At 34.4% G+C, this 26,712-nt stretch overlaps 1 pseudogene; it reads right to left on the reverse strand.

Annotated features, from left to right (window-relative positions):
- Positions 1 to 1,318: 1,318 nt before the first annotated feature.
- LOC100984747 (26S proteasome non-ATPase regulatory subunit 14-like) lies at positions 1,319 to 22,054 on the reverse strand (annotated as a pseudogene).
- Between the last annotated feature and the right edge of the window lie 4,658 nt (positions 22,055 to 26,712).

Here is a 26,712-nt window from a genome sequence, read left to right on the forward strand (position 1 = left end):
TGAAGGATAAAAACTTACGATCATGTCAATAGAAGCGGAGAAAGCACTTTTCAAAATTCAACATTCTTTCATAACAAAAGCTCTCAACAAAGTAGGTATAGAAACTATGTGCCTCAACACAATAAAGATGATACATGAGAAAACCTCAGGTAAAATTATATGAAATGGTAAAAAGTTGTAAACCTTTCCTCTAAGGTCTGAAACAAGACAAGGATCCCCACTTTCATCAACTCTATTCAACACAATACCAGAAGTCGTAGACAGAAAAATTAGGCCAGAGGAAGAAATAAAGGGCATCCAAGCTGGAAAGGAATAAGTCAAATTATTCTCTCTCTCTTTTTTTTTGCAGATGATATAATCTTATATTTAGAAGCACCCAAAGACTCCACAAAAATTTCTTAGCTAATAAACTTATTCAGTGAAATTGCAGGATACAAATCAACACACATCAGTAGAATTTTTATAAACTAACAGTGATCAATCTAGAAAAAATGAAAAAAAAATCCAATAGTTACAAAAGAAAAAAGATACCTAGAAATAAATTTAACCAAGGAAGTGAAAGATCTCTACATGAAAACTGTGGAACATTGATGAAAGAAACTGAAAAGGAAACACATAGTAAAAAAATCCCTTGTTTATGAATTAGAAGTATTAATATTGTTAAAATGCCCATACCAGCCAAAGTGATTTATATGTTCAATACCATGTCTATCAACTACTAATGACATTCCTCACAGAGATATATTTTTTAAACTCTTAAAATGCATATGGAACTAAAAAAGACCCTGAATAATCAAAATAATCTTGTGGTGTTGTTTTTTTTAAAAAAAATACAAACATACAAAAACAAAGCTTGAAGCATTGCACTACCTGATTTCAAAATATACTACAAAGCTATGGTAACCAAAGAGCATGGTATCGATACAGAAACAGACTCATAGATCAACAGAACAAAATAGCCCGGAAATAAATCCACACATCTACTACCAACTGACTTTTATTTTTCAAATTGTAAATGTATTTTATTTTGTAAGCAACAATCAAAATATATTGTACTACTGATTTTTTCAAATATTAAATGGGATATTAACAAAATGTGTCCACTTTTATGAATTATTGTATAACTTTAGAACCTGCAAAGACCCTAACTAAAGAAACAAAAGTAATTGCATAGGTGAGACTGAAGGTTACAGTGCTACAAATGATGCCAAATGTCTTACATTTAACCAAATACATCTTCAGAGATCCCTTAACTTTGAGCATTAGGAACAACAGAGAAATGTATACTGAAAGCAACACTAATAAATTTTTTGTTGCTTCACTTAAACACAACAGTATTCAACATAGCTTCTAAACAATATTTGAAGTCATGACTAAATCCACTTGTTCCTCCAAGTGACATTAGTGTTCTGCTAGCCAACACTCTATTGCCAGCTGTTTAGGTGTCATCTCATCTTCTTCATCTACAGCCTTTTTGTAATTCTTGGCCAATTCCAGCATCTATTTCAATACTAAATCATTGTATTTATAACGTTCATTGTAATCCTGAAGTGTCAAACCTTCCATTCAACTCTTCTTATGCAAATTTAGCAACATCTTCTATTCCAGTTTATTTTTCTGATAGTTAACAGTAATAGAGTAATAATGTCTGTTTCATCCATCAATTAATGCCTGGATAGATGGCTTGTTTAAGTGACTCATATTTGAAGTTGTTAGTCTTGGTTCATGTACCAAGACCATCATATTAGCATTGATTAACCTGAAGGCATCACTAACAACCTTCCCTTTTACACTCTGAATGGAATCAACAACCACCGTCAAAGCTCCCTCTGACAAGCCTTTAAAACTCGGCTGAGTACTGATATCCACCCCAGAAACCCCAGCAACCAAGCCAAGTGACTGTGATGCCAACCAGTTACCATCTCAGGCTTTCCTATCCGATTCAATATATTCACCGTTTTAGCTTGGAACATTAGATGAAATGCCTCCACACTGACACCTGTGGCATAGTCAACATGTCAATCACTCTGATGGTATAATAATCAACAAATTCTCCAAGCTTCAGACCCGTAACTTCCATTGGAACTCCAGCATCTCCGTGCTTTAACATTTTTAACAGTGCCAGGGAAGAAATATAGACTTTTTCTGCTGTTTCCACTGCAGGAGCATCTGTAGGTGGCCACGACCCAGTCCAGGCATATCTTCTCCGAGTCTAAGAAGTCTTCCTATACTTCTGGTCAGTAACTACAATTATTAAGGCATTCAGCTTCAATTTCTTGTTTGACAAATTTCTTCTTCTTTTTTCTTTTTTTTTTCTTTCTTTCTTTTTTTTTTTTTTTTTTGAGACGGAGTCTTGCTCTGTCGCCCAGGCTGGAGTGCAGTGGCGCGATCTCGGCTCATTGCAAGCTCCGCCTCCCGGATTCACGCCATTCTCCTGCCTCAGCCTCCTGAGTAGCTGAGACTACAGGCGACCGCCAACACGCCCACCTAATTTTTTGTATTTTTAGTAGAGATGGGGCTTCACTGTTTTAGCCAGGATGGTCTCAATCTCCTGACCTCGTGATCCGCCCACCTCGGCCTCCCAAAGTGCTGGGATTACAGGCGTGAGCCACCGCGCCCGGCCGACAAATTTCTTCTTAACGAAAGCTCTTGCTAATTCTGGCAGGTGTAATTTTCCCGTGTGATGTGACTCTCCAGAAGGCCAACAGGTGAGCGACGCCGCAGTCCAGACCTTTGTCTTGCCTCTGCGGTGAAGCGAAGACAGAGGCAGCAGCTGCAGTGGCTGAGACTTAACCTAGTTCTTGTTCCACAAACCAGAGATGAATCAGCCCAATTCCATTCAAAAGAGTTGCCTGGGTCTCCTTGATTTTTTATATATCATATCAATAAACATCATATAAGCAAATCAACGTGTCTACTCAGAATACTCTGTCTACATTCTAGCTTTTCATTGGACTCTGGGCAGATTATTTAGAGTATCTTTAATGGTTTAATATTTTAAGTAAAAAATTTTAAAATATATTTTATTCAGAATTTTTATTGTTTTTTACTAGAAGGTTTTATACAAATAACCTGACATGACTTACAACTAGAAATTGCTTTAAAAGTAATACTATGACAGAATTTATTATATTTGCATCTTAATATCACAAAGGTAATTTCAAATGGAAACTTTCAGATCTTATTCTTTCTTATATGAGCATAATAATGTATTATTTGGATTATTAGTGTATATTTAATTGGTGGAGTATTAATGGGGAAACTCCAAACTATTTGGAAAGGTTTAGCAATCTAAGTAATTTAAGCAAACAGAAAATAAAAAATAAACTTGTAGAATATATAGAACATTAATTAGAAAATTACATATTAGCATTATGATAAAGGTGTACCACAACAGCCAGCCATCCACCCCCGCCAAAAAAAATCACTGTTAATTGTAAATTTAACAGAAATGTTTAAAGGGTAACTTTTATATAACCAGTAAATATTCTCATTACATAGTCAGAAATTTCGAACAACATTTTACAGTTTCTCTAGAGATAACTTTTCTATAATCATTAAATATCCTTTTTACATACTCAAAATAATTTCCCTGAACATATGGAAATTTTGCTTTTGATGGCCACAAAGTTAGCAGGAATCACAAGTTAAACACTTTTAGTCAGTAAAAAATCCTTCTCACATTAGGCTAAAGGCACAAAGGAACTGTAATGTAAGGGTGACGATAAACCAGATCTAAAATTTCCATCTACCACATCACAAAGAACAGGAAGAATAAATATTGTGGCTCAGAATTGCACGGCTGTCCTGAGGTGCTACAGCTAAAACCTGATCATATGCCTAAAACTAAAGGAAATAAAACAAATAAGCAACAACAAAAATTACAAAAAATCCACAGGATGTAAATTTAGTTTAAGAAATTAGCTTGAATATTTCTGCAAGGACCAAGAAACTATAAAATGTTACCAAATAGATTTGAAAGAAGAATCAAATATGTGCTCTAAAAATTGCAATAGCCAATATTAAAAACATAATGTATGGGTTGACTAGTAGCTAAAGAACACTTAAGAAAGAACCGTGATGATAAATCAAAACAATCTTCCAGAATTCAGGAAAGACAATAGAAAGATGGGAGAAAAAACATGGAGGAAGAAGTGATTAAATGGTTGGAGGAGACCGAGACTGGGTCAGAAGCAATACTGAAAATACTTGATGAAAATGAGGCACATCTAACTGGGGAGACAGCAGAACAATAATGACAAAGAAAATCTTAATAGGAGCCAGAGATAAAAAGACACGTTCACTTTCATGTAATGATAGAATAGCAATATTCATAGAAGCTGGAAAATAATAGAAAAATATTTTTATTATCTTACGAGGACTTCCAGTGTAGAATTTTATACCCAGGGAAAACAGTCTTTTGAGAAATAACAAGTTAAAGACAATTTCTAGCCAACAAAACTAAAGAATTTGATAACAGAATAACTTTATGAAAAGAAAATTTCAAGAAAGCACTTTAAGAGGAAGGAATGCCCTACAAAGGACATGAACTCATCATTTTTTATGGCTGCATAGTATTCCATGGTGTATATGTGCCACATTTTCTTAATCCAGTCTATCATTATTGGACATTTGGGTTGGTTCCAAGTCTTTGCTATTGTAAATAGTGCCACAATAAACATATGTGTACATGTGTCTTTATAGCAGCATGATTTATAATCCTTTGGGTATATACCCAGTAATGGGATTGCTGGGTCAAATAACAATTAAAAAAAAAAAGAAGAAGAAGAAGGAATGCAATCCCAAATAGAAGATATACTAAACATACAGAAAGAAATATTCAAGAAAAGGCTAAATCTATGATTAAAACTTAACATTCATCAGGGGTATTGCCCGAAGTTTTCTTTTTTGTTATGCCCTTTCTTGGTTTTGGTATCAGGATGATACTGACTTCATAGAATGAGTTAGGGAGAATTCCCTCCTTCTCAATCCTTTAGAATAGTTTCAGTAGGATTGATACCAATTATTCTTTCAATGTCTGGTAGAATTTGGTTGTAAATCTACCTCACCCTGGGCTTTTTTGTGTTGGCAGTTTTTTTTAAAAAAATTACTTATTCAATCTTCATGCTTGTTATTGGTGTGTTTAGGATTTCTGTTTCTTCCTGATTCAAGCAAGGAAGGTTGTATGAAATTTGTCCATTTCCTGGCCGGGCGCCGTGGCTCAAGCCTGTAATCCCAGCACTTTGGGAGGCCGAGGCAGACGGATCACGAGGTCAGGAGATCGAGACCATCCTAGCTAACAAGGTGAAACGCTGTCGCTACTAAAAACACAAAATTTAGCTGGGCGTGATGGCGGGCGCCTGTGGTCCCAGCTACTCGGGAGGCTGAGGCGGGAGAATCGCTTGAACCCAGGAGGCAGAGCTTGCAGTGAGCCGAGATCGCGCCACTGCACTCCAGCCTGGGTGACAGAGCAAGACTCCATCTAAAATAAATTTGTCCATTTCCTTTAGATTTTCTAGTTTGTGTGTGTAGAGGTATTCATAGTAGTCTCGAATGATCTTTTGTATTTTTGTGGTGTTAGTTGTAATGTTTCCATTTTCATTTCTAATTGAGCTTATCAAACAAATTTTTAAAAGATGTCATCTACAATAGCATCTGAAATATCATGTACCTAAATTCACTCTAATATAAGATATGCAATGTATTGCCTGGTATTGAAAATATGAATGTAATTAAAATAAAATGAATGAAACCCTATTGAGGCATTATAGGTTATCTAAAATATAATAAATAAAAAGATTTACAAATTCGGCTAGGCACGGTGGTTCATGCCTGTAATCCCAGCACTTTGGGAGGCCGAGGTGGGCGGATTGCCCGAGGTCAGGAGTTCGTGACCAGTCTGGCCAACATGGTGAAACCCTGTCTCTATTAAAAATACACACACACACAAAAAATAGCAGGGCGTGGTGGCATGCACCTGTAATCCCAGCTACTCTGGAGGCTGAGACAGGAGAATTGCTTGAATCAGGGAGGTGGAGCTTGCCGTGAGCCGAGATTGCGCCACTGCACTCCAGCCTGGGATACAGAGTGAGGCTCCATCTCTAAAAACAAACAAACAAAACAAAAACAAACAAACAAACAAAAAGGACTTACGAATTCATAGATTACAGGACTCAATATGGTGAGTGTTAGCTCTCCTAAGATTTATTTATAGATTCAGTGTAATTACAATAACTTGTCAAGTCAGGTTTATGTCAAAGTGCAAAGGGATACAACCCAGACACATTTGAAGATGTAGAATAAACAGGTTATGTGCCATCCTAGATTACAAGAATTGTGTTAAAACTATAGTATTTGAGATGATTTGCCATTGGTTCGGATATCTAAAAAAATACTAATAGCACAAGAAAGGAGCTTACATGGAACCACATAATTAATGAGAACTTTGTTAATGAGATATATGGCACTGGCAGTTACTAAGAAAAGGACAGAGAAGCTTTTCTATTAATATTGATAGGTATTTGTCTGTGCTTATTTGTCTGTTAAATAGGATCTGAAGTTCATACCAATACACAAAACTCAAGTCCAGGCAGACTGTAGAGGTAAGGTGAAAAAAAAGCTATAAAATAAAAAGGGAATATAGGAGAATATCTTCATCACTATTACATAGGGAATAATTTCTTTAAAGAAAAACAAAAGCAGTAAGTTATCACAAGTGATAATAAATTCAGCCACATCAAAACTAAAAAGTTAATTTTATCCAAGAACATCCTAGAGTAAAAAGTAGTCAATTCACAATAGTCTACATATGTATATAAATATATATGCATGTATGCATATTGATATAATGACAGACTAGAATTCATTATATGAATAATACAAAGAAATCACTAGGAATAGGACAGATATTTTAATAGAGAAAGTGGGCAAAGGACAGGTACAACATTTTGAAAGCAAGAGGTAAAAATGGCCAAAGGCTGTATTGAAAGGAGGCCAAACACAGTAAATGAGGAATTATGTAGAAAGGAAAATGGTTAGAATTTTAGGAGACTGAATTTTATTTTATAGAATCTGTAAAAAATAAACTTCTGCATAAGAAATTAGGCACAATTTCAAAAAGATGATAAATGTCATAAATTATATTCAAAACCAGAAAAAAATACATACATGATATGCTTAAGATTTTTGTCCCCACTCAAATCTCATTCTGAATTTTAATCTCTAGGTGTTGAAGGAGGGACTTGGTGGGGGGTGACTGGATCATGGGAGTGGTTTCCCCCATGCTGTTCTCATGACAGTGAGTCAGTTCTCGAGATCTGATGGTTTTATAAGGCAATTTTCCATGCCCTTTCTCACTCTCTCACATGCCACCATGTAAGAAGTACCTTTCCCTTCTGCCATGATTGTCAGTTTCCTGAGGCCTACCCATCCATGTAGAACTGTGAGTCAATTAAACCTCTTTCCTTTATAAATTACCCAGTCTTGTACCACTACAGTGTATGTGCGTGTTTTTATGAACCAACTGCCTGACACACAAATTGTATACTATTTTTTTCTACATGTTTTGGCTACATGCTTTTGATAGACTCTTCATATGACATGGATTTTGAAATATTTTTCTGTAGGTTATAAAGATGATTCTATGTTTTTTGTGGCATTATTGATAAGCATTTTAGTTGATAATTTGAAACCGTTTCTTTCAGTTTCATAATTGTTATTGATAATATTATGTCCCAATTGAGAGATCTCTATTAAGTTTGTTTGATACATCAGCTATAAGGCTTAACGAGATCTTTTTTTTTAATATATATATATTTTTTATTATACTTTAAGTTTTAGGGTACATGTGCACAATGTGCAGGTTTGTTACATATGCATACAAGTGCCATGTTGGTGTGCTGCACCCATTAACTCGTCCTTTACATTAGGTATATCTCCTAATGCTATCCCTCCCCACTCCCCCAACCCCACAACAGGCCCCGGTGTGTGATGTTCCCCTTCCTGTGTCCAAGTGTTCTCATTGTTCAATTCCCACCTATGAGTGAGAACATGCAGTGTTTGGTTTTTTGTCCTTGCGATAGTTTGCTGAGAATGACGGTTTCTAGCTTCATCTATGTCCCTACAAAGGACATGAACTCATCATTTTTTATGGCTGCATAGTATTCCATGGTGTATGTGTGCCACATTTTCTTAATCCAGTCTATCATTGTTGGACATTTGGGTTGGTTCCAAGTCTTTGCTATTGTGAATAGTGCCACAATAAACATACGTGTGCATGTGTCTTTATAGCAGCATGATTTATAATCCTTTGGGTATATACCCAGTAATGGGATGGCTGGGTCAAATTGTATTTCTAGTTCTAGATCCCTAAATTGGAAACATCATTCTCAGTAAACTATCGCAAGAACAAAAAACCAAACACTGCATATTCTCACTCATAGGTGGGAATTGAACAATGAGATCACATGGACACAGGAAGGGGAATATCACACTCTGGGGACTGTTGTGGGGTTAGGGGAGGGGGGAGGGATAGCATCAGGAGATATACCTAATGCTAGATGACGAGTTAGTGGGTGCAGCGCACCAGCATGGCACATGTATACATATGTAACTAACCTGCACAATGTGCACATGTACCCTAAAACTTAAAGTATAAGAAAAAAAATAAAAAAGAAAAAAAAAGTCAGGAAACAACAGGTGCTGGAGAGGATGTGGAGAAATAGGAACACTTTTACACTGTTGGTGGGACTGTCAACTAGTTCAACCATTGTGGAAGACAGTGTGGTGATTCCTCAGGGATCTAGAATGAGATCTTAAATGCACTTGCTAAGGAACATTTTCTTCTACCAGTTGCTAATTGATGCCCTCAGGGTAGCGTACTATAAAATATTTTCTAATGTCAATATTCCAAGTCAAATTAGCAAGGTATTTATTTTTTCTCAATGTTTATGTGATTCAATATTTTTATTAATTATTTAATCAAGTAACCAAAAGACTTATTTATTACTTCTACTGAGAATTCAACTCTTTTATTTATTTGAATGTACTGGTTAAATTAAAGATGGTCTCAAAGCTATCTCTTAATGAATCATCACTTTTGGTATAATCTGTACAAAAATTGGTGTTACAATGTGCTTTTTGATATCAGAAAAATATATACATATTGATTTGAACACCCATATTCATTATTTTATTGTTTTGTTTATATTCAACATTCTATTATTTCTGTTTTTAATCTTCAGTTAACTTATTTTTCTGAAATTATTCTTTATACCCTTTAAAACACATGTAACTCCTACTGTCAGCTGTTTAGTACATGCACGTGGTAAAACCTTTGACCCAGTGTCCTCATGATGACCCAGCGTCTACATGATGTGGCATGGGGTAAATCAGTACAAAATATTCCTGAAAGTCATTTCTTACACATAGACTGCTAGCAATCACCTAATCCATACATAACAGTGATGGTCATCAACATGAAGCATTTCCATTGAGCATGGAAACTCAAACTTCATTAGCTTCAAAGAATATCTGCCCCAAAGGAAGTAAAATAAAACCACAATAAGATACACCAAATTTGCAATAATTAAATTTTCATAGCAAAGGAAATTCTCGTACACTATTGGGAGTGCAAGCTAGTAAAAAAAAAACAGAGAATGAAATTTGATTGCTTAGTGATCTTGAAGATAATCTCTTGACTTATTGAGACAGTCAGGTGGGAAGGGGTCCCTGGCAGAGCCTCCAAATGACCTGTGCATTGACAGGAGTGCACACTGGGGTGGAGCCACAGAAGTTCACTCCGTTCTCAGCCTGGAGGAACCTGGCCCCTTCTCTTCCTGGGTGGAATCTGGAATTCAATCTGTGAGGCCGGAAGCCCATGCGCAGGAAGCACACTTTCTTGCTTCTCTAAGAGTCTCTGTTTCCCCTTTTCTTCTTTTTCACCCAATAAAACCCTGCCCTAGATCACCCTTCAAATCGTCTGCGAGTTTACATTTTGGTGGCCCTGTGACAAGGACCCTGTCTTTAGCTGAACTAAGGAAAAGTCCCGCAACATTGTGACTCAGTAATTCCAAATTTTAAGCCTCATGATAACTAAATATATGGTCAGCAAAATACTCATAAAATAATGTTTTGGAAACATTCCTTGTAAAATCAACACAAAAAGTCATATATATCATCTGCCAAATGTCTATCCACAATGAATATATATAATAAATTGTGAAATAGCACATAGAGGAAAATAATGAACTAAAGCAATACACAACAGCATGGATAAGGTCCACAAACTAATGTTGGGCAAAAGGAGCAAGTTGAAATTGCCTACACATAGTGATTCTGTTTAAGTACGTCTCAAAAGCAAGCAAAACGAACTTGTATTGGTTAGGAATGCATTTACAGATACAAACATGAAGCAAACAAAAAACCTAGTACCACATTTTATTTCAGGATTGTAATTTCCTCGGTTGGATTTGAGGGAGAGGTTTATGATTAGAGAAAGGCATATTGGGTGAGGAGATTCCAGGATTCTGGCAATGTTCTGTTTCTTTATCTAGATGTAAATTGGTGTTTGCTTTATGGATATCTGTTTAAATTTACATATACATTTTATGTCCTTTTTGGTAAGTATATTTCACATTAAAAGTAAGGTAAAAATACACTCCGGGTATATGCTGATCCTATCAACTGCTTTTTTGACCTTGTCCATCTATTTTTCATCTCACCAGCCCTTTGTTTAATAGGAACCTAAAAATTAATATACTCAAATTTCAACTGCTATTTCTCTCGATATACTCTCCTTCCCCCAGCCTGCCCTATCTCAATTAAAGACAATAATAATTCAGATCTCTGGCTCAAGTATACAGAGTCATCTGTGATTATTCTCTTTTATTCATAGGCCACTTTCAATGTGCGAGAAAATCCTTTTGGCTTTGCCTTAAAAATCTATCCTGAATCTGACCACCACCTGTCATCTCACTGTTAACTTCCCTAAGTCACTCTCACTTAGCCTTTTGTGATAGAATTCTTTCCAGAGAGTAGAAACAGTGCATTTGTATTTCTTCATTCACTTCTTTAAATATTCCTTCCTCTTCTTGCTCTCCTTCATACTTCCTTCTCTTGAAGACACCACATCTCCTTTAGCCCTCGCAAAACTTCGCCGTTCTCTCTCTCTAACTTCTTCTACCACTGGCCTAGTGAAAGAGCAGGTGCCCTTCTTAATATTTACACTGAATCTAAATCACTCTACCCCCTTTTCTTCTAAAAAACAAAACAAAACAAAACAAACAAACAAAAAACACTCAGTTTTGAATTGACAGGAGACTCTGCCAGTCAGTACTCCACATTTATTTAAATATCGAGGTTCACGAAGATTCTAACTCCTGGATGGCTGGGACTTTCTCCAACTAACACTGTGCAGATTCTTGGTGGTTTCACTGTTCTTCACAACCTAGCCCCACTTCATCTCCCCCACTTCCCTTCTTAATAGTTTAAATCTTATGGTCAGCTATCACAGTCTCTTTCCTACAATGTTAGCTCCTGTCTAGTCTTCTTCCACTCACAGAATTTCAATTCTGGTTAAATCTAGTTCAAATCTTAGTGTTCCACATGATCATCTGAATGGATCTGAAGAAAAACTCATGGTGATTCTAAATGATTTTATCTTAAGCTCACGCTAACTACCCTCAAGTGGTCTCTTCATTCTGACTCCATTGTCCTGATCTCCTATAGTTTCCAGCCTTTCAGATGATTATTTAATTATTGCTTTCTTTTCAGTCCCCCAGAACCTCCTCTCAGTATCTTCACTATTAGTCATTGACCTTATTCCTTATTTCAGTAAGAAAATAGAAGCAATAAGAAGGTAACCATGATACTTCTTCCCTACATACAGCCACCAATATGAATCTGGAACTATAAAATCTATATTCCCTTCTGTTCATATGGATGAATTGTCCTTGCTCCTAATTAAGTACTTTTTTCATATATTACTTGTAAACTTCAATATCCACTTTTGTAAAATACCTTTTTAAGTATATTGACCGTATTTCATTATATTTTTTTCTTGATGTATAGACATGCTTTATACCTTTTGTATATAAACTTTGTCTTTATAGTCTTTCTGACGTATGTATTGAACTTCACATCACGGTCTTTTTGAATAGACAGGATTTCTTAAATTTGATGTAAAAGTAATATCTAGATTCTCATAAGTTATGATCCATACTTTTTGTATCCTATTTTAGAAATTGTTATTGTTTTGCTTTTTATAGATAGTTCTACAATCCACCTCAAATTAAATTTGGGGAATATGTGAAGTCAGTCTAAGTTTCATATTTCACCCATACAAATCTGGTTGCCTCAGTATCTTTTTTCTTTTCCTTTCTTTTCTCTCTCTGTCTCTCCTTTGATTGCTATTTTTACTGTTCTGCAAAGGCATCTACATCGTTATGTGTCTACTTAGGTATAGGTCTGTTTCTAGTCTCTTTATTCTGTTTCATTGGCCTAGTTGTCTAACTTGTGCCAATGCCATTTTGCCTTAATTAGTGTAGCCTTATGAGAAATATTTATATTTGATAGAACAAATTCTTCCTCCTCAATCTTCTTCATGAATGTATTGGCTATTCTTGTCACTTTACACTCCTGTATTGTTCTAGATCCACTCTCTATCTTTGATCATGCTGCTCTTTGTCTTGAGAAACTGATTTCTATGGAATACAGCAAAAGCTCCCATGCTGTTTAACTTCTGGTTGGGTTTAACCAGTTGGAGGGGCAGCAGAGTAGAATGCAGCAGAGCAGAACATAGGTAGTAAGTAAGATTTGGGTCCTTTTTTCCCATGTTTAGTGATTTGGCTGCCTCCCCCTGCTTATGGCCTCACTTCCAATATACAACTCTCTTATATAATTGCCCTCTCAGGCATTCAGTAAGTTTCTTCCCTTTGCCCTTTCAGGAAAGCTTATTGGAGATGTAACCACAGCAACAACATCTAACACAAAAGTCACAGTCTCAGCTTTATATCTGGTACTGGAAACACATAACTAAATTAATTAACATTTAAGTGTTACCATGTTTTGCCCTTCAGGATAGTCAATCCATTCAAAATTGACTATCTTCATCCATTCATTCATTGAAGGCTGTCTGCTTTTTCCTATGATTCATGCTTTTTGTGGTCTTGTTTAAAAGAATTTTATTGTTTTGCTTTTTAAATTTAGACCTACAGTCTACCTAAAATTGATTTGGGGAATGATATGGGGTAGGAATCAATTTTTATTTGTTTTATATTATACCTAATGATTCCAACACCATTTACTGAAAAGATTGTCCTTTTTTTCTGCTCTTAATTCCATACGTCTCATACCTTGTTTACACATGCCTATATTTATTACCCTAGGTGAAACAGAAAATCATAGAGGAATTTTGGCTATTTATAACTAGGTGATGTGAAGTTTCAGGACAAGCCGAAAGATATAGAAGCAGGACCTATATGAGCAAACAGGCAAAAAATAATTAAATTAAGGAATTGTAAGTATGTCCATAACATAGGTGTCTGGTGCCAATTATTTCAAAATGAGGTTGAAGTAGAAAAGATTGAGGGGGATTTCATTTGCAGGTTCCTGATCAAACCAATCTATACTTTACTATAGACCAGTATAACCCACTGGGTTTCTTTTTTGATCTCATAAACCCACGTGTATGTATGTGAATATGTATATTTATTGTCTTTACCCTCTTTATTTTAATACCATTTTATTTTTATTTGCATTGATATGTTTAGGTCTTACTTGAAATTTTATTGTAAAGTCCATTGTTGGACAAATGGTATAGGTCAATCAATAATGTAAAAATAATTTTTTAAAGTATTCAGATTTTATTCCAAAGTTTCTAGATTCTTGAGAATTATTCTACAGTGGAAAAAAAATGCAGTTTGTAGGAAATAAATCAACATTTCAACCACTGAGAGTTAGTTTCAAGGTAAAACAGCTTAGCAGTGTAATCATCTGTCTACCCAATGTCTACAATGTAACGGGCTGGCTGTTTTGTTTACATGGCTATTCCTGAAATGTTAAATTTGATTAAAATGAATTCTCCCTCTGGGTGCCCTTGCCTGCCATAAAACAGGTACACTGACAATGATTAGAAAGTCAAATTCTATAAATAAATATAGAGTTACTAAAAAAATACTGGACACAGTGAACATTTTATTTTTCAATATGTTTTTTGCTGGTGGCATATCTACTTATTTGAAAAGATCCATGTTTCTCTAAACCAGGCAAACATTTCATATCTAATCCTTTAAGACTCCCTTTAAATAAACAAATGTTCTTAGGCACTTAACAAATAAAGAATATAGATCTTTGCAGAAACCAAAAGAACGTTAAGATGTTGAAAAGTAATACTTTCAAGCTCAGCAAGAAACTAGAGCTCCAGAATATCAGAGTGGAACCATTCTATTTCTTTCTTATTCTGTGTGTGTGTGTGTGTGTGTGTGTGTGTGTGTGTGTGTGTGTGTGTGTGTGTGTATGTGTGACACAGTGGCTCCCTTAGAAATGTATTCAACATTATAAAACAGAAACATTAACAAAAAACTCTGATTAATTAAAAAGTAATCTGCCACTTAATTTCACTGAAACATTGTTGAAAATGAATTGACTTTTCTGCAGGGTAAAAATAATACTTAAAATTATTGTAGCTGTTGAGGCTGCTGAGGCTATAAACACATTGACGATGCCTGACTACAGAAGAGTTATAAAGTTTACTTTCCAAAATTAGATATGTGTGTATTGTATTTTTCCAATAACCTTGTTTAGACTTTCCAAATTCTGTGCTTTCATTAACAAGGTGAGGATCAGGTGGGAAGATCCGTCAATCTCTAGATGTTTTAGTTGCTTCAATTTAACAGTAACTTTTCAAAGCTTCCAGCACCCCAATCGAAGACTTGCTTTTTCCTAGTGAAAACAAAGTGACCTTGTGAAAAGAGCATAAACTTTGAATGAGATAAATACAATTTCTGCATATCATAACTTTACACATGACCTTAGCAAGTCACTTAATATTTCTGAGTCGCAGTATGATCATGTGTGAAATGGAGATTATAATACTGAGTTTATAATATTTAACGTATGCATAACACTAATATTTGAGCATTCTACCCAGTATATAATATTAATATTTTTGCTTAACTGATGAGTGTCAACTGTAGTACATTATGCCCAAGGACCCAAGAAATAGGTTTGTACTGGCACAGGATGCATTGATAAGAAGAGAAGAAAAACTTGTTTAGTAGATTGTCAGAAAAGTGAACCACATGTAACGCCTGACCCTTAAGCAGCTGCCTGTCCAAGTTCTATCTGCAAGAAAGGGAAAGAATTTGCCACTAAAACCATTCCAAACTTTCATTTGTTCATTGTTTTCACATTCAACAAATACATGAATGTTTCTTAAGATTCAGGTCTTGGCAACAGTGAATAAGGCAGATTTCAGATAGTCCTCATCATGGAGGTGACGCAGAGAAATACTCTATCCATTTATTATCCATAAAATTATATGTAATGCACAATGGTGGCTATGCCTCTGTTCATTAATTAAACTTGTTAATATAATTTTGAGATGATAATTATTTTAGATTAAAGTATTTTTGTTTTTGTTTTTTTGACCATCACAAAGTCAATAATAACTACATACGTTACTATACGTTACTAGAAAAGGTCCAGAAAACTCATCCTCAATGCAAATCTGGGCATGCTATTGAGCACAGAAGCACATATGCCTTGTAAAGACCAAACATTAACAAGCATAGGTGTGCTTTTCTTTTAACTATAAAGAAATAATGAGAAATGCAGTCATTTTATAAACCCATTGTAAGCTTTGGAAACTTGAAGGAAATCGGGGACTAAGATGAAGTTTTGCTAATGTTAAAAACAAGGGGGTCTCCCCAACTCACACACGCACTCTTCTCAGATGCTGATGTCAGAAAATACATCTCTGTATGTTTAAAATACATTGCAGGCTTCATTTGTACAATGTGAGAAAAGAGCTTGCCTATTTGTTTCTGAGCAGTTGACACAAACATTGTTCTTGTATTGCGATAGTTGGCCGTATTTTCAGATACTTTATCTGGGAAGTTTCACAAATACTGTAATAATGATCTTAACTACTGGTTAATAACTCATTAATGTCTCTTTTTCTCATTTTCCACTCAAATTAGATATAATTGGACTTACTTAAAGTTGAGGTAATTCACCTATTTCACTTCGATTTTATTATAATTATCCTGTAAATAGGATAATTATATGTCCTAGCTTCCTTGGGACAGTTCAGTTTTGCTCTTGTCCAGGTATTTTAACTGGTTTAGTATTTGTTTCATCATCTTTCACTCTTAAAAGCTCCATGTCTTAAACCATATGGGCCATATTTGGATCATATGATCACATTATGACAATGAAGCATAATTCAAACTACAAATTCTTGGACCTAAGATATTAATTAAATCATGTAACAGAATGTGTTATCTAACTGACGTCTTAAAATAAGGGTTCTGTAGGTCAGACTATGCATAAACTTGAATTTGCAGGGCAAAAGAGATTGACTTTCCCTTGAGGAAAGGCTGCAGGGTTATATGAATTGAACAGCAAGACATAATCTTGTAAAGAAGATTAGAAATTAAGTCTCCTGACTTTGCAATAACAAGTTGCATGACCTTTACTTCTCTGAGCTTTGTTCTTTCATTTGTAAAATGTAAAATCCCAATTACTGAATGGCAGATGTGCTGGCCACTTTAAAACATCGTTTGTTTTAATCCTCAAAACAGCCTATTATACCAAATGCTAGTATCCCCATTTTACAGATTAAGAAACAGGCTTACACAACTCTCCCTACAGTGACACATCAATACGTGGCAGGGCCGGTTTTCAAACCCAGTTCTTCCTGATTACTAAGTCTATATTCTTTCCACAATATATCAGTTGCCATTCAAAAATGAAAATGCATTATACCAAAGCTTATCTTTATTATGTATGTGATGCCAGTTACTGATCTATGTTCTTTGCAGGATACACTGACGACTGTGTCAGTGATGTTGCTTGTCCCCTCACTAGTTAGGGAAGTAAGGTGTTAGCAAATAAACAGAAATAAGGGAGCTACAGAAGAGCTTTACAAACACAAAAAGTGAGATGCCAAAAAAAAAAAAAAAAAAAGAAGGCTTGCATTCAGAAGTCCAATATGCAATTCACATGGAAGAAAGATCTTTATGTGGTTTTTGATTGTTTTTGTTTTTTGTAAAATTTACTTTGCTAAGTCCTGTCCAACAGTTTCTGTGTAGAAGTGGTTTTCAAATATATATCCTTTGATGCAGGGAGCCAGAGCTGCACAGACTTTCATAACGTCAAGTCTCTGAAATGGTAGGTGATAGTAGACTACGATTATTATATTACTTGTTCAATGTATACAGATTTTATAAATAAATCTATATTTTTATAAGGGACAACTAAAATAAGACTTTTTTCTAATAAATGTAAATATATTTTTCTCTCCAAGAAAGAGACAACAAATAATTTTTATTTCATTTTCTTGGTTTTTTTGTTTTCTGGATAGAGGGTCGTGACTATACTATTGATTGTAAAATTCAATTTTGTAAATCTATGGATTCAAATTAATTATAAATTTTGTACAGAAGTGTTATTTTAGGAGGTAACAGAAGGTAAAACCAAACTTAGTACTATTTAAATTTCCAATTCTGAGTATTCCAATATTTTTCACAAGTGCTTACAAGTTCAGAAAGCAGAATTTTGTGGGATGAGTAGAAGCTTTGAATTCAGACAGAAATGGTTGTAGATCCCAACTAAGGATTATGGATTTTAGTAACTGCCAAACTACTATAATCTATAATAATACAGTATGTTACATGCAAAATATAGATAAAATATCTATTTAATTTTAAGAAATATATGATCTGTGACCATAGGACACATATACTTAGAAAACCTTGTGATTGCCATGTTAAGGAAGCTGGGTTATGCTGCAGAAACAAACAGCCAGGGCATTTTAGTTTTTTGAAACAACAAAGGGTGATTTCGTATTCATGTACCACACCCTCTGAAAATAACCAGGGTTCTCTGTTCTATGCTGTCTTTATTCTACAACCCAGGATCCTGGGGCAGTCCCTCTCTGGAACATTGCCTGTCTCCATGGAAAAAAGAGAGGGAAATGGTGATCCTTGTCAACAATTAGTGTTGAAATACTGTTGTCCTTCTGCTGACATTACATGGGCAAAACTTGGAAAGAATGTGGAAGTGCAATCTTATCATGTGCTTCAGAAAGGCAGAACTGGAGTCCTTGAAGAGTTGTCAATATTTTTATATCTTTCCTAGCCATCTCCTGATTTCAAGAATCACAGTAAGATAAACTCAGAGCCTTATAAGCACAAACTACAACTACCAGAAAGGAAGACTAAAATGTTATCACTACCATTTCCTTATCAGCAGCAATCCGACATTGTGTGAAGGTGTACTACTTTAAGTCAGTGTATAATTCATGTTAAAGAAGAGACATTTGTTTTTGTGATTCAACATAATATGAACTAGCAATAAATGCTATTATTTACATGGCCCTGGTAGTGTACACTTTCTGCATGCATCTGAAGTTGTTTTTTGATTATCAAAATTAAAAACTTCTGTGCTCTTGGGAGCACAGCATTGAGGAAGTCAAAACTCAATTCACAGACCGAGAGAAAATATATAAAATTCATTTATGTGATAGGCAATTTAAATCCAGAATATATAAAGAACACTTACACTCCCAAAATTTAAAAATGTATCACCTAATTTTAAAATAGTCATAGGATTGCCATACATAAACAACCAATAAGCACATGAAATGATTTTCAACAGGATCGGTCACTAACAAAGTACAAATCAAAATCACAATGAGATACTACTTTAGACCCAGTAAATGGCTACAATAATAAATAGAAAATAATGTGTTGACAAGATATGGAAAAATTGTAAGTCTTATCATTTTCTAGTGGATATGTAAAATGATATATCCACATTGGGAAATAGTTTGACATTTTTCTAAACTGTTCAACAGAGTTGCAATAAGACTCTGAAATTTCACTCCTAGGTATCTAACCAAGAGAGTGAAAACATAGGTTCACACAAAGATGTGTGAGTGAATTTCATAGCATTATTCAAAACTGACAAAATGTGGCTGTGCGTGGTGGCTCACACCTGTAATCCCAGCACTTTGGGAGGCTGAGGCGGACGGATCACATGGTCAAGAGTTTGACCAGCATGGCCAACATGGCGAAACTCCATCTCTACTAAAAATACAAAAATTAGCCAGACGTCGTGGCAGGCACCTATAATCCCAGCTACTTGGGAGGCTGAGGCAGGAAATCACTTAAACCTGGGAGGCAGAGGTTGCAGTGGGCTGAGATCGTGCCACTGCACTCCAGCCTGGGTGACAGAGCGAGACTCCATCTCCAAAAATATAAATAAAAAAATTAAAAAAAAAAACAAAATAGAAAAAATGTGAGGACAACCCAAATGTCCATTAACCAATAAATGTATAAACAAAATGTCATACATTCAGACCTAGAATATGGTTAAGCCATAAACAAGAACCGATACATTTTATAACACGTATACACTTCAAAAACATGACAATAAGTGAAATAACTAGTCATAAGAGGTCATGTATTGTGTGATTCAATTTTTATGAAATGTCCACAATAGACCAGTCTATAGAGATGGAAAGTTATTCAATGATTGCCTAAAGGTGGGGTTCAGAGTGGAGAATGGAGAGTAACTGCAAATGGGTGTGATACTACTTTTGTAGTGATGAAAATGTTCTAAAATTAGATTGTAGTGATGGTGGCATAAATCTATAAATATGCTATAATCCATTGAATTTTATACTTAAAATTTTAATAGGAAAATTATATATATACATATATATACACATATATACATATACATATATGTGTGTGTATATATATATAAAAAATATATATATAATATATATATTATATATATATAATATATATATAAAATATCTCAATAAAGCTGTTAAATCCAAAGAGATTTGAGGGGGGATGTTGAGGGAGAATTTTTCTTCATTTGTTGTTGCTGTTGTTGTTGAGACAGGGTCTCACTCTGTCACCCAGGCTACAGTGCAGTGTCACAATCATGGCTCACTGCAAACTCTGTCTCCTGGGCTCAAGTGATCCTCTCACCTCACCCTCCTAAGCAGCTGGGACTACAGGTGTGCACCACCACATCCAGCTGATTTTATATATATATATATATCAAAATATATATATATAAATGATATATATATCATTTATATATATACAAATGATATATATATATTTTGTTGTTGTTGTTGTTGTTGTTTTGTAGAAACGGGGCCTTGCTATGTTGCCCAGGCTAGTCTTGAACTCCTGGGCTCAAGCAATCTGCCCACCCAGGTGTGAGCCACCACACCCAACCACAGGTCTTTTTTTCTATCATTTATTAGAAAAACTATTCATTCAATATCTATGTTACTGAGTTCCCAATACTATTATGCAGATCTTCTTTACTCTAATTACTTCTGTTTAAAAACTATAATTTAAAAGCCATAAATAAAACAACTTCTATCTGAATTTGGTGATCCAAAATAATCTGATAGAAAAGAAACAGCTTAAATGAAATCTGAATTTATCTACAGAATATTACTAGCTTGCTTTCTGAATGTTAACATATTACTATTGAATTAGTTCACTCTTCATTAGCATGTTAATCAGAAGCAATATAAAAGTGTGAATTGAAACCCCTGAGGAATTCAAGAATCTGCCTTCAATATTTATGGGCAACTGCTGTGAATTTCAGAATCCTAGAAATAAGAACAGAACTTAATTCTTCTTTCATCAGTCCATAGTCTTATTTTGAACCATATTTGAGAAAATTAGTTTCAGTTTTTACCCTACCAATCAATGACAATATAAAATTCCCTGAAAACTGGTCAATTCTGATAAAAAAGTAAAGAGACAGTCCCTTTAAATGTAGACTATTTTGAGGATATAACACCTATTTTGACAGCCATCTAAACAGAAAACATACACTTGGGGTCACATAAGATAGGGAACATGGCTGTGCTTAAAAACCATACTCTGGACGTTTCATTGTATTATCATCATTTACCATTTTTTAAATCTCAAATTTAACCAAAAATCATTAATGTTTTTCTTTGTCTTATACATGCTATGTACTCTGTCAAAGAGTACTGGAAAATCACTTAAATTTACTTTGACCTATACCTTCTATATGTAGCTTTTTTTTAATACTTATTTTTAAATTTTAGTTTTCAAATTGCCTTCCAGTAAAACTTTTTTGTAAATCAAAGAAGTAAGACTTTGATGAATTTCAACACACTCATAGATTCATGTAGCCCCATGACAATCAGAAACCAAAACAGTACCATCAGTCTAAAAAACTCCTTCTGATAATCCCTTAATAGTTATGTCTTCCACTCATAACTTTCAAAAAAATACTGATCTTTTTTCCATCATGCTAGTATTGTCTTTTTGAGAGAATCATATAACGGAAAGGATACAGCATGTAACTTTTGAAACTGACTCTCATTCATCATAATGTCCCTGAGGTTCGACTAAGTTGCTGTATATCTCAATACTGTAGTTCATTCTTATTCTTATTCTATTCCTTAGTATTCCATTGTATAGATGCAATCCAGTTTACCATTTAAAGGCATGTGGGTTATTTCTAGCTTGGTATGAGTATGAATAGAGTTACTATAAGCATTCATGTATGGGTTTTTGTGTGAATGTAAGCTGCCATTTCTCTTGGGTAAATACCCAAGAGTGGGTTTGTTGAGTTATACGGTAAATGTATGTCAAATATTACAAAAAACTTCACCCGTTTCTACATTGGCTGTAACATTTTGCATTCTTACCAGGAAATGACTGTTCCAATTAATTTTCATCATTTCTTCATCCTTTCCAGTGTTGGCACTATCAGTACTTTTCTTTTTCTCCTCCTCACTCTCTTCTACCTCCTTCACCATTATTATTATTATTATTATTATTATTATTATTATTAGAGATGGAGTCTTGCTCTGTCACCCAGGCTGCAGTGCAACAGTACGATCTCAGCTCACTGCAACCTCTGCCTCCCATGTTCAAGTGATCCTCCTCGCTCAGCCTCCCGAGTAGCTGGGATTACAGGTGCCTGCCAGCACGCCCAGCTAACTTTTGTATTTTTAGTAGAGACAGGGTTTCACCATGTTTGGCAGGCTGGTCTTGAACTCCTGACCTCAGGTGATTCACCTGCCTTGGCCTCCCAAAGTGCTGGGATTACAGGTGTGAGCCATGGTGCCTGGCCCTCCTTCACCATTCTAATAGATTGTATATAAGCTAATTGCCATACATTGAACTATATATCAGGATGTATTTTATTAGATTTACCACAAGCCTGGCTCCTTTTCTTAGCCTCACTTTCTGTATGTATCAAATGGAAATTGAGATATTTTTTCTATTTCCTATAGAGTTGTTTTGTGGAGGTGAATTTGTTACAAAATTTGTGGAAAAGGATAAAGTATACATATAAAATATTTGTTAACAATTTATAATAATCATTTTTTGATAACTGTTAATTGTTATTTCAAGGTAGGTAGAATATTAATGATAAACTATTAAGTGCATCAAATGAGGTTATGTGCCCTCGTGGGGATGGATAGAGAAAGTTTTAACAAGATTTATCGTATTTTACCACGTTTTTATTTAATCCAGAATGAATAAATATTCTTAACATGTTACAGACTCTAAATGTGGAAGTGTCAGATATAGCTGTGAAGGGTCTGCAAGTTTTAGAAATTGCAAATGAAACTAACAAATCTATTTAAACAGTAAACAGACAAGGAAGAATTGCATCTTAAGAGATCAGAGCTGTCTCATGTATGCATATTGCCAGCATTGTTTCATAAGCTTTAAAATAAATATGTACACATTTTTGTAAAAATATAACTGTGATTATTCTTTTTCTTTCCACAAGGAAAATTTTTAAGTAAAGGGCTGATAGATATAATAATCATAAACTCCATAGTTTATTATCTTTTGAGGTGGTAATAAAGAGAAAAACTCAAGCATACAATGTTGCCATTTTGACCTGTATAGCAAGTTCCAAATTGTAATAGATGAAATAAGAGCATTAAAAATAGTATACTCTACAAATAAGCCTTTAAGAGTCAACTAGGAAAACTTGTTCTGCATATAAATATTTCATGGAGGGCAATGGACTATGTCTACTAAATATTTTACTTTGTTTTACTTAGATACTGCCTTTCTTTTATGTTTCTGTAGCTTTGTCATTTACAGAAAAAAAAAAGTTGTTACAATAAGTTTTTCACTTTCCAAAGTAGCTTACAAAATCTACTGCCACTTTAAATTGGATACTACATTGTTATCTATCTTGCCATTTATCTCATTAAAAAGCTCATTTTCATACTCCGTCACAAATGATGGCCATCTTAATTATAAAATTTCTAAATTTTGATTAAAATATTAAAGTTTATTTCTTTATCTTATTCATACCACTGTCCTTTAATATTTATGTATTTATTATTTTCTTATGGTCAAAATATTTTATACTCAAAACCCAGTAAATGATAACAGGGGCATAGAATGGCATTTCTTATAGAAGTTATTAATTATTGCAGATACAGTTACTGCCAGTATTCTGTGAGCAAGATTTCCATCTCAGATTGTCTATCTAATATCATCTATCAGGTACCTGTGCTGCTTTTTTCTTTAAAAATATCGACTTAGAGTTAGAAGATATGGTTTTAGGACTGGCTTTGAAACTTATGACCTGCTAAACACTGGTCCAACACAGGAATTCACTAACCTTAACCATGCATAATAACTATAATTAAAAACATTAGCAGCATCTACTACACAGAGCTGTTATGGGGATGAAAATTATGTAATGCACATCAAAATCTGTTATGAAATACAAATTTTTTGAAAATGTGGATGTTAACTATTAATATAACATTATTGAAGAAAAGTCTATTATAATTTTCAGTTTCCCATTAATTCCTACCTATCTTTACTTAAATTCAAAATTAATATTTGTGAAACACGTATTAGGAGTCTAGTATTTTGTCATGTCTTCAGTAAGTGATATGAGACTCTTTTGTTGGATTTGTTCAAAGTCTAGGTTTTTAGGATTTGATGTTGGTGGTAGAAAAAGACAAGCTGCTCAAGGAGAGGGAAAGCCAATAAGAGACACATGAAACAAATAAGAATAAATCATCAAACACGTATGTTATTTAGATAATTATAAGAATCATTCCGTGAGAACATTTATTTCTGATCAGACGTATACCCTATGTCCCCATCCCTGAAACCCTTGGTTTGTACAGGCTGTGGGTCTGACTACCGCTAACAAGTTAAAAGCATTCATTTCTTTGTTCTTCCTTTTTTCCAAATTTGTCTGATCCAGGACATCCTCTTTGTTTATACAACTGGCAGGGAATATAAACACTATGGAAAGTTAATATAAAATTGAATGAGCAACATCTTAATGAATGAAAAGGTTGGGATTGCAAGATTTAAAATCTCCTAACTCAGGATATCAGAAAAAGTGATACAATTGGGAGGTCAGTAAGCTAGGCAGCAAATCTTGCCCAGTGCTACTGAGCAATATGATTTATCAACCTCGGCAATAGCCTATGCTGCTTGCCTAAAAATAATCCATGCATTTGTAATGAATGGAGAGGAGAAAACAATAAACATGCAAATGCACTAACACTTTTTAGAAATACATTTTACATTTTTCAGTAGAAGAATGGGGGAAATTAGAACAGGGAGACAAAACCAAAGTTTAACATTCTCTAGGATGGAAAAAAGAAAACTTGAAAATTTATATAAGGTAGTCTGGAAGTATTTCCTGAAATTATTAGAATCTCAGGATAACAAATATATCCTACATTACAATCAGCCATTGATTATTTTTTATTTTTTATATTATAAATTTCAGACAATATTAGTTCCCTCACTTAGAAATGTTTTCTAAATATCTAAGAAAATATAATAAGAATAGCTAATACATTTACCCTATAAAACTTATCCAAATTCAAAACCTTCAATATCTAAAGTGGCATGCTGAAGAAACAAAATGCTTACAAAATAAAAAATATATCTCCTTGGTAAAGTTATGGAACATGTGGAGTGTTACTGGCAATTAAAAAACAATAATTTTGACATGTTACCATCCACTAATCCAAACAAGCCTTTTAGAAAAATGTTCTAAAAGTAGATATAAGGGAAGTGATATCAGCAAAATGGCAGACTAGAAGCACGAAGCTCCCCAAGACTTGGGAGCACTAAGCTGCCCTTCCTCCCCTGAATAAACTACCAGAAACTAACTGATCCAACTTTGTAAGAGGTCTGGAAAATAGCCAAAGGTTTATATCATCCAAGTAAATTTTCAATCAAGACAAAGCTGTTTACAAAACAGTCATAGAGTGTTGTGGTATATTTACTCACCCTTGCTCTACATCCTGCTCAGTGTGGCAATAATTTTAGTCATGAGCAGTAGCAGCTGGCTACTATTTCCCCCTTGAATCAGAGGAAACAGAACAGGTCTTATTTGCAAATGATTGTGTAAATGTGTTCTAATCAGGCTGGAGGATATCTAAAGTACTGAAGCAAAATGATGATCTCTGTTTGCCTAACTCAACGAGGAAAAACAGCAGACACTGTTCACAAAAGCTACAAGGTGATACAGATGCTGGGGACAAATGATTCCAGGTGGAGATGTATGCCATAGGACATCTTAGACCTAGAGGAGAAACTAGAATGAAACTCTTTTGGAAATTTAGACATTAAAAAGCAGCCACATAAACTACTGAGAACTTAAACTTTCACCTTTTGTTGAATCCTAGGCCCAGATAAAACCTATCTAAGTGTTGTTGGAGTGCCCCAGCACAGAATGAGAATGATTGCTGTTCTTTATTTTTCTAGGTTTATTATTTGTTTTGTTTTAACTCCTAGGATTCCTGAAAACCTCTGACTGAACATTAGCTGAACATGAGCTACAAGAAGAGAGGCTTCAGGTATCACATTCAACAAGTCATAGTCTTTGCAAAAGGAAGTTTGGAAAAGTCTCAAAACAAAAGAAATACTACAGTCTTTTACAAAAAAAAATATACATACAGACATGCATGCATGCATACATACATAAAACCTTTGCAAAAGAGGAGAATATGATTTCCAGAATTACTACATTGTAATACTTAAATGCTCAAGTTTCAAGAGAGTTTGTAAGTCGTGCAAAGAGAAAAGCATAGCTAATACAATGGAACAAAATAAGTAAATACAAACCACTCTTAACAATGCCCAGATATTAAAGTCAATAGACAAATATTTTAAGTTATTTGTCTTAAATATTCTAAAAGAGTTATGGGAAAAATATGTGCAAAGAACTAAGAAAATCAGAAAAATAATATATGAACAAAATGAGAATACAACAAAGAGGTAGAAATTAGGAAAAGAAATCATAAGGAAAATCTGCACCAGAAAAATATAACAATTGAATTGAAATATGCACTACAGGGTTTAATGAAAAATTTAAACAGGCAGAAGAAAAAAATAGTGAACCTGAAGAAAGAAAAAATTAAATAATGAGTACGAGTTTAAAAAAAAGAGAAATGACTGGAGA

Source organism: Pan paniscus, chromosome 13 (genome assembly GCF_029289425.2).
Source record: "Pan paniscus chromosome 13, NHGRI_mPanPan1-v2.0_pri, whole genome shotgun sequence".
Taxonomy (NCBI): domain Eukaryota; kingdom Metazoa; phylum Chordata; class Mammalia; order Primates; family Hominidae; genus Pan; species Pan paniscus.